Source organism: Hyla sarda, chromosome 3 (genome assembly GCF_029499605.1).
Source record: "Hyla sarda isolate aHylSar1 chromosome 3, aHylSar1.hap1, whole genome shotgun sequence".
NCBI lineage: Eukaryota > Metazoa > Chordata > Amphibia > Anura > Hylidae > Hyla > Hyla sarda.
The window spans coordinates 199,786,022-199,798,891 of NC_079191.1; the positions used below are offsets into that span (position 1 = coordinate 199,786,022).

Genomic DNA, 12,870 nt, shown 5'->3' on the forward strand with positions numbered 1-12,870 from the left:
TGTACTATAGGTTCTTCACTATGCATCTGATGAGTTTAAAGGGATCATCTGACAATTAAAGGGGTATTCCAGGAAAAAACTTTTTTTTATATATCAACTGGCTCCAGAAAGTTAAACAGATTTTTAAATTACTTCTATTAAAAAAATCTTGAACAGGAACGGGAAAAAAGATCCTCAATAGGCGCAATGGACAGCAGTGAAGAAGAGTTCAGTGGTCATCCATCATTGATATAAAGGTATTTATTAAGCACACAGTAGCAACGCGTTTCTTGCCCGGATCGGGCACTTCCTCAGGCAAATGTGCGGTACATGCACATTTGCCTGAGGAAGTGCCCGATCCGGGCAAGAAACACGTTGCTACTGTGTGCTTAATAAATACCTTTATATCAATGATGGATGACCACTGAACTCTTCTTCACTGCTGTCCATTGCGCCTATTGAGGATCTTTTTTCCCGTTCCTGTTCCTGATATATCTGCAAGCCGGCCAGCCACGCTGATACCGGAGGATCCAGGCTGCATCCAGCACACTCTATCATCACTCGAGCTCATCTACGTGTTGTGCCCATAGCGCAACACCATCTGGTAAGTGGAATACCAACCCCTTCCCTTACCCCAAGTCTTTTGAAGTATCACACTAGGGGCGCGTGTCTCTTTTTCCTTTTTATCTTGCATTAAAAAAATCTTAATACTTTCAGTACTTATGAGCTGCTGAAGTTGAGTTGTTCTTTTCTGTCTAAGTGCTCTCTGATGATACGTGTCTCGGTAACTGCCCAGTTTAGAAGCAAATCCCCATAGCAAACCTCTTCTACTCTGTGCAGTTCCTGAGACAAGCAGAGATGTCAGCAGAGAGCACTGTTGCCAGACAAAAACAACAACTCAACTTCAGCAGCTGATAATTATTGAAAGGATTACATTTTTTTAATAGAAGTAATTTACAAATCTGTTTAACTTTCTGGAGCCAGTTGATATTAAAAAAAAAGTTTTTTTCCTGGATAACCCTTTTAAAACTTGAGCCAGCAGGTGAACCCCCACGGATCACAAGGTAAAATGTCCCCCTGAATAAACAGATCTAAGCTTAAATGTGGGATCAGCGAGTCTGATTTAAAGATTTTAGGCTTGACGTATAAAAGATAGACCCAAGATCAATGATGCCAAGAATGTGATGCACAAGACTCAAGGGGAGGACTAGTGATTTTTAGAACCCTGTTCTGTACTGACAAGGGGCAAGACTCCAAAACAGCTGTCTAGAGATGGGTGACTCTTACTTTAGGTAGACTCTGGTGGGCTATGAGATAGTGTTGTTCCCTCTGGTGTACAGATAGGGGTGCCCCCTTTCTTGCAAAAAAATATGAAAAAATACCGGCCATGCTAATTTGCATAATTAATTATATATGAGTGACATCACGCATATGCGGGGGAAGTTTTGTCCTTATTTGACCCCTATAACTTTTTTATTTCTCCTCAGACGGGCCTGTATGAGGAATCATTTTTTGCCCCCCGATCTGCAGTTTTTAACAGAATTATTTTTGTTTTGATGTGACTTTTTGATCGCTTTTTTTTATTAAATCGTGAGTGGCAGTTAGTTACTAACTACAACTCCCAGCATGCCCTGATACAGCCTGTAGCTCAGCAGCTGCCACAAATGTAAACTGCAACTCCCAACATGTTGGACTATATAGTAGTATAGATGTGTTTCCCAACCAGGAGTGACTCCAGCTGTTGCAAAACTACAACTCCCAGCATGCCCGGACAGCCGTTGGCTGTCCGGGCATGCTGGGAGTTGTAGTTTTGCAACAGCTGGAGGCACCCTTGGTTGGGAAACAATAGTATAGTATATGGTGCAACATTGCGGGAGTTGGAGGATTGGTTGGATAAATATTTATATAAGTATTTTGATATAAAAATACTAGCAGGGTGGCCAAAATATCGGCTGTGGCGGTGAAATACTGTCCAGGTGGCAACCCTAAGTACAGCTAGTTTATATACAAGATTCATGAACTAATAGGGTCATAGGCAGGGGGTCAAGTCCTGGGGAAAAAAGTGTGGGAACTCACCCAAGATTTCCACTTAAAGGGGTACTAGACATCTTATACCCTATCCAAAGGATAGGGGATAAGATGTCTGATCTGGGGGTCCCGCCGCTGGGGACCCTCACGTTCTCCCTGCTGCACCTAGCTTTCATTTAGCGTCGGGTGCAGCACTGGAGGCTCGTGACGTCTCGCCCCCTTCCATAGAATTGCATTGAGGGGGCATTACTGTGACGTCACGAGCCTCTGCCCCGCATCACCAGTCATCCGGCATGGAGCAAAGCTCGCTCTGTGCACCGGATGTCTGTGGTGCCGAAGCCAAGATCGCAGGGGTCCCCAGCAGCAGGACCCCCGCTATCAGATATCTTATCACCTATACTTTGGATCCCCTAGATGTCTAGGGGCAGAGTACCCCTTTAAGGGATGGTCCTGCAGGACTCCTGCAAATGGGAACTACGTTCCTGCTTTGGAAAAAGTGCAGGAACTCCGTTCCCATGAGTTCCTGCAGGACTTGAGCCCTGGTCATAGGGCTCTGTGCACACCTGGCTGTAGGAGCCTAGTGGCATGTGTAACCTGTACAAACTGCTCCTAGCAGTAAATGAATGGTGGGTAGTGCCAGTGCCAGTAGGAAAGCACATACCAGGGCTCCAGTGGTTGTCTGGGCAGTCACTGTTTACATGCTGCATGCCAGCGGTGCTCGAGTGGGCCTATATCATGAGACTAGATGCCAGCCTAGATGTGGCAGCTGGGCACAGACCATAGGGTAGTGGTGCCCGATGCTCCTAGCTATAGGCACTGGCCGTCCCCCAGCACATGCGGCCCCGCACAGCTCGGAGGTATGAGCCGCCTCAGTGCGAGGTCAGCAGCTGCTCCCCCTCCCTCCTCCCCGGCTGTCAGTAGGGCGGAGCTCCGCGCTTCTCTCCTCCCCTCCGTGTGTCCGTGGCCGGCCGGATGGCTGTCCTACTCCAGGCCGGGGCTCTGGCCGAGTCTCCGCGGCTTGTGTGTTCCCGTTCCCCGGTGACCGGTAAGAGCTGTGTGCGGAGGTGAAGGAGGGCTGGTAGGCCGTGTAGCAGGCCCGGCGGGGAGGGCACAGCTGTGCGGTATATGTGCAGGGTGTGAGAGTGTGGGGGCCCCTGTGCCCCGGTGGGGTGTGACTGGCACTGGGTAGGTATGTGGGCAGGGTCCCTGGTAGATTCTGGGCACTGTGGAGGGCACACTGTATGCTGTGCCAGGGGCTGAACTTTGGTCTAGTGCGGGGCTGTGGTGCCCATCTCCTGCTGTGTCCTGGGCAGTAAGAAGCGCCAGTTGTGAATCAGGTGACCTGGAGGTGGCACCTGTTCACATTCATGGTGTGATCCATCTTTACCTAGGAGTCCTCCAGACATACACTACACTGCCTGTGCCAAGAGCCTGACAATACACAGGGGTCCTGCTTTCCCAGGCTCCTGACCGGTGAGTTATGAAGGAGATGTGTCAGACACTAGGTATGTGTGAGAGCTGGGTACACGTCACCTAGGACCCAAAGGAGCCATGATGGGGACTGGTGTGTAATATTATAGGATGGATGACATGACATGGGAGAAGGTCCTCCGATGTCGCTCTCATTGTCTACAACCAGGGTGTCCTAAAGTATTGGAGAATTTCAGAGCCAGGGAAGGAAGATGTGTGCCCATCTCTCTGCCTGGCTCCACTACTACATAAGGGGGCACTCTAGAGCCTGACCTGTCTCTGTGGATGTATGGCTGATACAATTGTCCTGTATGTGACCATGTTGACATTATCATATTTTGGCCGTCAATAGTCTATTCTAGACAACGTAGGTATGGAGATGTTCTCCACGTGGAGTCTGGGAGTAAACGCCACCATTTTATAATCCGAACCTGTATATGAGCTAAGCTCATGGGTCTCTGTGGCAGCACCGTTAGACCCTGTTCACACTATGGAGATACTGCTTGGAATTCACTTGTAGCAGCCTCCCAGTGATTCTAATAGGACTCTGCTGCGTGGTTCACATCAGAAGTAATGTAGCTGCAGTGAAGAGGAATTGGTCTCTGCCATAAGAAGGAATGTTTCCAAGTGGTGTCTGTCATTGGGATAGCGACAATTCCGTTCTGTGTGGATCCACTGAGGAACTTCAGTTTTTCTCAGTGTGAACATACCCGTATATAGCAGTAATGCTGCCTCTCACATTGGACGGATGTTTTGGTTGAATTCTGTGTTTTCAAGACACAAAGTTTTGCTGAAATTTGAAGCCCCGTTGACTTCAATGGGATTCCACCACAGAGTTCTGCAAAATGAAAGACCGGTCTTTAAAGGAAAACTGTCACATGTTTTCTCCCGCACTATTCACAGGGACTGGTGAATAGTGTGGGAGACGCTGATTAAAATGAGCCCTACATTGTCCGGATCTGTGCCGCCGTTCTCCCGCAATTGTAGTTTTATTATCTGTTGAAATCTTCCTGTAACTGGCATGGGCGGGGCTTCAGCTCTTAACTGGCACTGACGTCAGCGCTGCTTATGAATATTCATCCCCCCCTCCCTCCAGTTAGGAGCAGCGAAGAGAGGGAGAACTGGAGGGAGGGGGGATGAATATTCATAAGCGGCACTGATGTCCGTGCCAGTTTAGCGCCGAAGCCCCGCCCGTGCCAGTTACAGGAAGATTTCAACAGATAATAAAACTACAATTGCGGGAGAATGGCGGCACAGATCCGGACAAGGTAGGGCTCATTTCAATCAGCGTCTCCCATACTATTCACCGGTACCTGTGGATAGTGCAGGAGAAAACAAGTGACAGTTTTCCTTTAAATTTAGCAGAACGTGGAATTGCTGCCACGGAAATTCCCCTGTGTAATTGAGACATCGTAATCCCATTGAAGTCAATAGGCAATACATTTTTTCAGAATTTCCGGCAAATTCTTCAGTGGAATTCTGCACGGAAATATTACTAAATGGACATAGCTTTAGGGTATGTTCTCATGTGCAAAAGAAACAAAGTTTCCAGCCCCAATTGACTTCAGAGTGTAAGGTGCAAAAACAGCGCTGAAAGAAGTGACTTGTTGTTTTTGCTGTTTGTTTCCCCATTGACGTAAGTTAATGCAGGAAACCGTACCTTTTTGGGGCATTTTTTATGCTGCATGCCTTTTTATGTTCATTGTCACGTATGAATGTACCTTTAGGCAAGTTTTCACACAGGTGTATTATGGCCGCATTTTTGCCTCCATATTATGGCCGCAAGCCCCAGCCTGACCGAAAAGGCTTAATGATTTGAACAACTCCTGTCAGGCCGGGACTTGCGTCTGTAGTACAGAAGGAAAAATGCCTCCATAATGTGCCCTTGTGAAACTGGCCTTAGGCTAAACCAGGAGTGCTGATGTTCCAGGGAGTCCCTTAGACTTGAATGGAACTTCTGGTTCTTCGTGCTAGTCTCAGGCATTGGGATAGCACTTTTAGTTTCCCCTGTATCCTGCCGCCGGTGGAGATGATAGTAACGCTTTATAAATACTGATACAAAATACTGACCATAATATATCCACGTAAAACCTGTAAATCCATCATACTGTCTGCTAGAGAGGAGCAGGACACAGAACACTGCCCTTCTGAAATATGGATGACACCTGGAGGTCTCAGTATGTGGAACGGTCTTCTTAGATTTTATTGGATATTTTACAACACAAAATAGGTTATACTGCATATTTCATGTATATACAATGTGGATGAAAAATGTGTGTCAAAGAAGCAGCTGGTATCGGAAGGAGAGTGGATATTTTTGGGAGGGTTTTTCTTCATCCCCATGATGGGGCATTGCACTGATGGATCAGGTTGTTGTCAGTCAGCAGAACCTGTTTTCTATCCAATGAAGAGGAAAGAAAATGGCGGATCACTCACCGGTACAGTGCTCTTTATTCGAAGTAATAGTTACACTGGCATCATACGGTTAGATGGAACGGCAGGGCAGGGCCCCCTGGGCGTGAAACAGCACCGTCGCTTCGGACGGGGCTCTGTTACACCTCCTGCCCTGCCGTTCCATCTAAGGCTACGTTCACACTACGTAATTCTCGCGAAATTCCGTGGTGTGAACATAACATTAGTATGAATGGGTCTCCGCGAGACCCTTTCACACTGCAGAACATGTTCATTCTTTGTGCGGATTCCGCGAGCACTGCATAGCCGTCAATGGTGACGGTTCAGTGCCCCGCGGCCCTAGCGCCGAAGCATTCCCAGCGGCGGGCGCCAGGCGGAACCTCCGCTCGCGGAATTCAGTGAGCGGAGATTCCGTAGTGTGGACGCACCCTAACCGTATGTTGCCAGTGTAACTACTTCTTCGAATAAAGAGCACAGCATCGGACCGGTGAGTGATCCGTCTCTTTCTTTCCTCTTCATTGGATATATGTTTTACTGAATCTTGTCAGCGTGATCACCACCGATAACCCGTCTGATGTGAATGAGCGCAGTACCTGTTGACGGCAGCACACTTTGAATTTACTTCCCGGTAGCAGTGCCAGTTGTTCTACTGAATCAGAACCTGTCTTCTATTGTCAGAACTCCTGTGTGTGACTAGTGTATCGGGCTTTGTGACTTCTGTTCCCTCAGACATGACACGGTCCAGTCACTAGTTGTTAAGAAAACCTTTTAGAGAACGATCATTCAGCCCTCTCAGGCTGGGTTCACACTACAGAAATTCTGAGGGGAATTCTGATCCCCTTCGGATATTCCGGTGAGGCCGATTGCAGTCCATAGGATTCTGCTGTATACTGCACACAACACACAGTGCACATTTCTGTCGTGGAGCCTTCCGTCATGAAAATTATCAGCCAAAGTTATGAACTGTGTCATTTTTTCAGCAGAATATATTGGTGTCCATGGAGGTTCTGTAGTGTGGACCCAGCCTTGTGTTACGCAGCCAGACTCCCACCCAAGATGAGCACTGATCTTCTAACTCGGTATGTCACAGCTCAGTTTGGGACTGGCAGGTCCTTTCTTCTGTCCTTTGTTGGCCGCACCCCGGGAACAGGTTATTATAACACCGGGGATGGGGGGGGGAGGCGATGGGGCAGCAGTGGTATGTGGGCAGAAGATGGGGGGGGCGGCGGCGGCGGTATGTGAGCAGAGGGTGGGGGGGGTGGCGGCGGTATGTGGGCAGAGGATGGGGGGTGGCGGCGGTATGTGGCAGCGGCGGTGGTATGTGGCCAGAGGGTTGGGGCAGGCAATGGGGCAGTGGCGGCGGTATGTGGCCAGAGGATGAGGAGGCAATGGGGCAGAGGCAGCGACAGTCATCTCTGGCCAGGGGACGGGGCATTATTGGCATATCGGCAAGGTAATTGCCGATACCGATAATGTCCAAAATCGTGATTATCGGCCAAACCGATAATCGGTCGATCCCTAGTCCGCTCCTTCATCGGCTGATCGCTACCCTATTACACGTGTAATAGGACTCTTATTCCTGCCTTATCTTTGGACTGTCTACTATCCGGCATGTCGTACCTGAGTGAAAACAATTTGCAGTAGGGGTATCCTGGATCCACATAAGACTCTGTAGGGTTTAGATTTACTTTTATAGCTCGGTGTCATATTTATTATGCTATCTGTTTTTTTTTTCTTGTGGTTTTCGTATACTGTTCACTTTCTTTACACCTGGCGTGCACCTTGGTGAAATAATAGGTGTCTGGGGGCTTATACTAGATCATTCTGTCTGCACTTATTGGGGCATTAGGGAATAAGCAGAGCGTTGTGCAGAGCCTGGCTTTCTTTACTTGTAGGTTGTGTATATTGTACTGTACTATCCAGTCATCCAGTCATCTAACCTTTTAGGCTTGATTCACTCTGGCCTCATGACTGACATTTTTACAGAATTCAAAATAGATATTACTTATCCTTTCTGATGAGTTTTATTTGACAGGTTAATCGTGATCTATTAGGATCAGTGTTTTCCCATTGACTAATAATAGGTGTGTCAGGCTTCCAGTTATTTATTGGGTGGAGTTGCATGTTATTCTGGAAACCTGATGATAATAATAAAGTGTGAACAGAACCCTAGTGCACCTTAGGTTTCCCCGTGTTGTAGCCCCGCTGCTTCGGTACTGATGCTCTGGTGGTCTCCCGACGGTCTTCGCTTCTTCCTCCTGCAGTGATCACTTGAGCTCTTCAGGGGTGTAGAAGCATGTATGGCTGGTGACTGATGAGGACAGTGATTGGTTGCAGTGGTCACATGGTGTACGATGCATTATCACTATAGGAATATAAAGCCTGGTAGGGACAAGTGGAATATAGACCAGGGCTGTAAAGGATTTAAAAGGTTAATAATGTAGGATTTTTATTTTATTTTATATCATTTCCTGCAGCAGGTATAACTTTTTTTTAGCTCTTGGACAACCCCTTTACGTAAACACGGACAAGTGTGGATTTCCCCCAAACATTGCTAGGTGTCGCCCACAGTGATTTAAGACAACTAGAGCCTTATCTAGATTTTACTGCCAACCTGAAGCTGCAGATAGTAATGCAAAATAGGCGATGTCAGTATTCGCTTTTTTTTTTTCTCTTGTTCCTTTTGACTTCTGCATGTAGATTACATCTGGGATGTGACATCCAGTGCAGTGCGCTGCTTTTTTAATATTGCAGACCGCATAGAGTCCCAAAATATGGTTGTGTGAGGCATTATGCTTGCTAAAGTTTTTTTGGGGGCCTGTCAAAAGTCATACTTTAATGGTATCCAAAAAAAAAATCACATGACAAGTAAGTCCCTTTTCTTTATATAGTAAATGATTCACTAGCGCTCTCACGGACTGGGGAAGGTGAGTGTTAGGATGGTAGCAGTGATAAATTATGCAGATGCTTCAATATTATGTGGATGCTGCCTTGTATATTAATGGGTTCCTGCTAACCCCATAAAAATAGGTAATATACCGTAATAAATATAAATAAAATATATACTGAATAATGACTAGGATAAAAAGATAACTAGTTTATTAAAATGTTACAAATAAATTATTGCACAAGACCCGAATATAGTCTCCCCTCAATGGTAGGGTGGTGGACCAGTTTGGTTGGAAGAACCCTGTGTGTGCTAGAAAACGAAAATGGTATAAGGGATTTTATATAGGATAGATACCTATGAAAATGGCTACATAGTGAATTAAACAAGTGTGATATACGCACCTATTTTCACTGTACTGATGTTAAAATGTTGTGTTTCCTGAGTTGGATCATAACTGAGGTGATAGGCATCAGATAAATTGTATCTAAATAGAGAACGCGAAAAGCAGATGGTTACTACTGGTAACTGCAGGCAAGGAATACAGTAGGGCGTAAGAGTCGTATCTATGTGTCGTATCTATGTGTGCTGCATATGTAAAGATACTGTATGTTCCCGGTTCCGATGCTGCTGGTACCCCAGACGAAGGAGGCCGATACTGCCTCCGAAACTCGTCGGAATATTTTTGGACTATCCGCATCCCCATAGTGACATCACCCACGGCAAAATATTCATCCAACGTGGAGCCAAGCGGAATCGGAGATGGTAGAGATGCTACCGGCTGGGGCAGTCTCCCACCCGATCCCAACACTAAGAACCCTACGAGGACATCCCTGAACAAATCCGCATGGAACCAGCAGCACCGGAACCGTGAGCATATAGTATCTTTACATATGCAGCACACATTTTGGAGGCATCCAATATTTACTGAATGCATAATTAGAACAGGGCAGATGTTATAAACCTACAGCATCCTCCACGCTAGTGAAGTTCATCACCGATCATATTGGGTGAGATACGACTCTTACGCCCTACGATATTCCTTACCTGCAGTTACCAGTAGTAACCATCTGCTTTTCGCGTTCTCTATATAGATACAATTTATCTGATGCCTATCACCTCAGTTATGATCCAACTCAGGAAACACAACATTTTAATCAGTACAGTAAAAATAGGTGCGTATATCACACTTGTTTGATATAGCCATTTTCATAGGCATCTATCCTATATAAAATCCCTTATACCATTTTCGTTTTCTCTCGCGCGCGCACACACAGTCCCTTTTTTTATCGTATGAAACCAGGGGGAGTGGGATTTTCCAAACATTTTGACTGACTTTAACCAGTAGATGATCCCACATGTTTTAGAGAGGGCCTGGAAACTGTGGTTTGTTTAGAGGGAAAATAAGTTAAATCCAACCTGCATGATCCTTGAGGCTCTACTGCTTACCAAAAAAATGAGATTCAGAGGATCTCACCTAAAAATTCATCTACTAAGGTCCCATGGCGATGGGGTTACTTTGTTTTCATGTACTACTTGTGAATAAAGATAAACACTTTTGAGTCTTGTGGATATGTTATCATTTTTTTATTTTATTTTTTTAAACTTGACATTGGTATGGTGCAGGAGAACACAGCAAGCTTAGTTGTTTCCATAATCCCTTAATGGGTTGGGGTGCCCAGTTCTGCTGAGGAAATGCCATGACGTCTAATATGGGTATCCCTCCTATATAAAGGTTATAGAGTACAGTGCACTGCTTAGACCAGGGCTACTTTTTTGATATAGCCTTGTACTTGCTGTAATCTCTTCTCCCCCTCCATTTGGCTAGTCATTGACAGCAGTTCACTGCTTAGACCAGGGCCTCTTTTGTGTAGCACCTTCCTTGCTGTAATCTCTTCTCCTCCACCCTTTAGTTTGTCATCATCTCCAGTAGCAGCTCTTCACTGCTTAGATCAGGGCTGTTTTTGTGTTAGCAGCAAAGGAAGAGAAGTCCAGCACTATGTGCAGCAATATCAGTTATTTATTGTAGGATCAAAGATACACAAATGGCAACAAGACAAATAGCCCCTGTTTTTGTGTTGTAACCCCTTCCTAGCTGCTGTTCTGTTGCTGGGATTTTTTTTCATACATAGCAGCTCCTTATGGCATCTATAGTATGTGCTATAACCTCCCCCAGCACAGTGCAGCTTGTTTAGTCCAGCACAATGGTATGGCATAGCACAGTGGAGTAGGGACTGTCCTGTCCTGATTGTGCAGAGAAGTAAGTAAAAGGAAGTATGTATGGGATTACTGCAATGGAGAGAATAAGAAAAGGCTAAGTGGGGTCATATCCTTGTGTGGTGGCTGTGTCCCATCATCTTGGTCGCTGTGCTCACATGCTTCCTCTTCCTTTTACATCTATCCTGTCCTCAGTTGCCTAAAAGCAGCTGACTTCAGCATGAAGATGTCATTACCAGATGTCTGACTTCCGCATTTGTGAGGAACATGGATTTTTGTGTCTAGTGATTTTATTTCCTTCTAGCTTTAGTCATATTTTTTCAGCTTCTGTAACACACACAGAACAAAATCCTACAAACATCTCTAGCCCCTTTATGGTCTATTCACATGTACACTATTCTGTGCAGATTTGATGCACTGGATTTTCTGCTGCAGATTTCAATGTAAACTGAACGACTTGAAATCCTGCGCATCAAATCTGCGCAGAATACTGTACGTGTGAATTAGACCCTAAATGGGTACTCCGGTGGGAAAAAAAAGTTTTCAAATCAACTGGTACCAGAAAGTTAAACAGATTTGTAAATGACTTCTATTTAAAAATCTTAATCCTTTTAGTATTTAGCAGCTGCTGTATGCTCCAGATATACTACTGAGAAATTTGAGAAGTTCTTTCCAGTCTGACCACAGTGCTCTCTGCTGACACCTTTGTCCATGTCAGGAACTGTCCAGAGCAGGAGAGGTTTTCTATGGGGATTTGCTTCTAATCTGGACAGTTCCTGACACGGACAGAGGTGTCAGCAGAGAGCACTGTGCTCAGATTGGAAAGAACTTCACAATTTTCTTTGTATTATACAGCAGCTGATAAGTACTGGGAGGCTTCAGATTTTGAAATAGAAATAATTTACAAATCTGTTTAGCTTTCCGACTCCAGTTAATTTGAAAACATTTGTTTTCCACTTGTTTCCACCGGAGTTTCCCTTTTAAGGACCATTTTTTTTAAAGTTTTGCATTTTTCCTCCTTGCCTTCTAATAGCCATAACACTTTAAATTTTCTACCTACAGACTTTGTAATGACATTACAAATTTTACCATAAAATCGGTGCAACAAAAGAAAATTATTTATGGGGAAAAATTTTTAAAACAAAAAAATTTTCGGTAAAAAAATAAACCTATCTTTATTTTATAGGTGCTTACGATTAAAATTTATATAGATTTGATTTTATTGTTACTACTTTTAAAAAATGATAACTTTTTGTATGAAAATGAGTATTTATTTGTTAGGCTACATTCTCATCACAATTGGGCCATACTGTTTTGAATCAGCTTTTGTTTGGAAAACGTATCCAGGGCTGTGGAGATTTAAAATAATACAACTAAAAAGGAGCACAATCTACTTGTCCCTCATGACAATCCACTTGTCCTGGTACCCAAAATATTATGTAAATAAGGTCTTTCAAGGACTGGGCAGATTTTCATTTTTGCGCCGTCGTTTTTTCCCTTCCTCATCCTATAATAGAAATAAATATTTTATTTTTCCCATCTACAGACCCATATGAGGGCATGTTTTTTGCGGGACAAATTGTACTTTGTAACGATACCTTTCATGTTACCATACCTTATGCTCCTAAAAATATTTGTGAGGTGAAATTGATAAAAAAAAAAAAAAAGTGCAATTTTACAAATTATTTTATTTTTTTATTTTTTTATTGAGGGCTAATTTTTTTGCGCCATAATCTGTTGTTTGTATTGGTACCATTTAAGTATTTATCTGACGCTTACTTACGCTTACTTAATTTTTTTATGGAATATGATGTTAAAAAAATAAAATAAATGGAATTCTGGGGTTTGGTATTTTTTTCCGTTTACGCCATTCGTTG

General features: G+C 44.5%; 1 protein-coding gene across 4 annotated transcripts in view; it reads left to right on the top strand.

Annotated features, from left to right (window-relative positions):
• The first annotated feature begins 2,915 nt into the window (after window positions 1-2,915).
• FAM135A (family with sequence similarity 135 member A) overlaps window positions 2,916-12,870 on the top strand; it is a 130,464-nt gene continuing 120,509 nt past the window's right edge. For 3 of the 4 annotated variants that reach the window (XM_056565827.1, XM_056565830.1, XM_056565829.1), the window contains exon 1: window positions 2,916-3,052. The gene's annotated coding sequence lies outside the window, so the exon portion shown is untranslated. The remainder of the gene's footprint in view (window positions 3,053-12,870) is intronic. The other variant, XM_056565828.1, reaches the window with a different exon arrangement.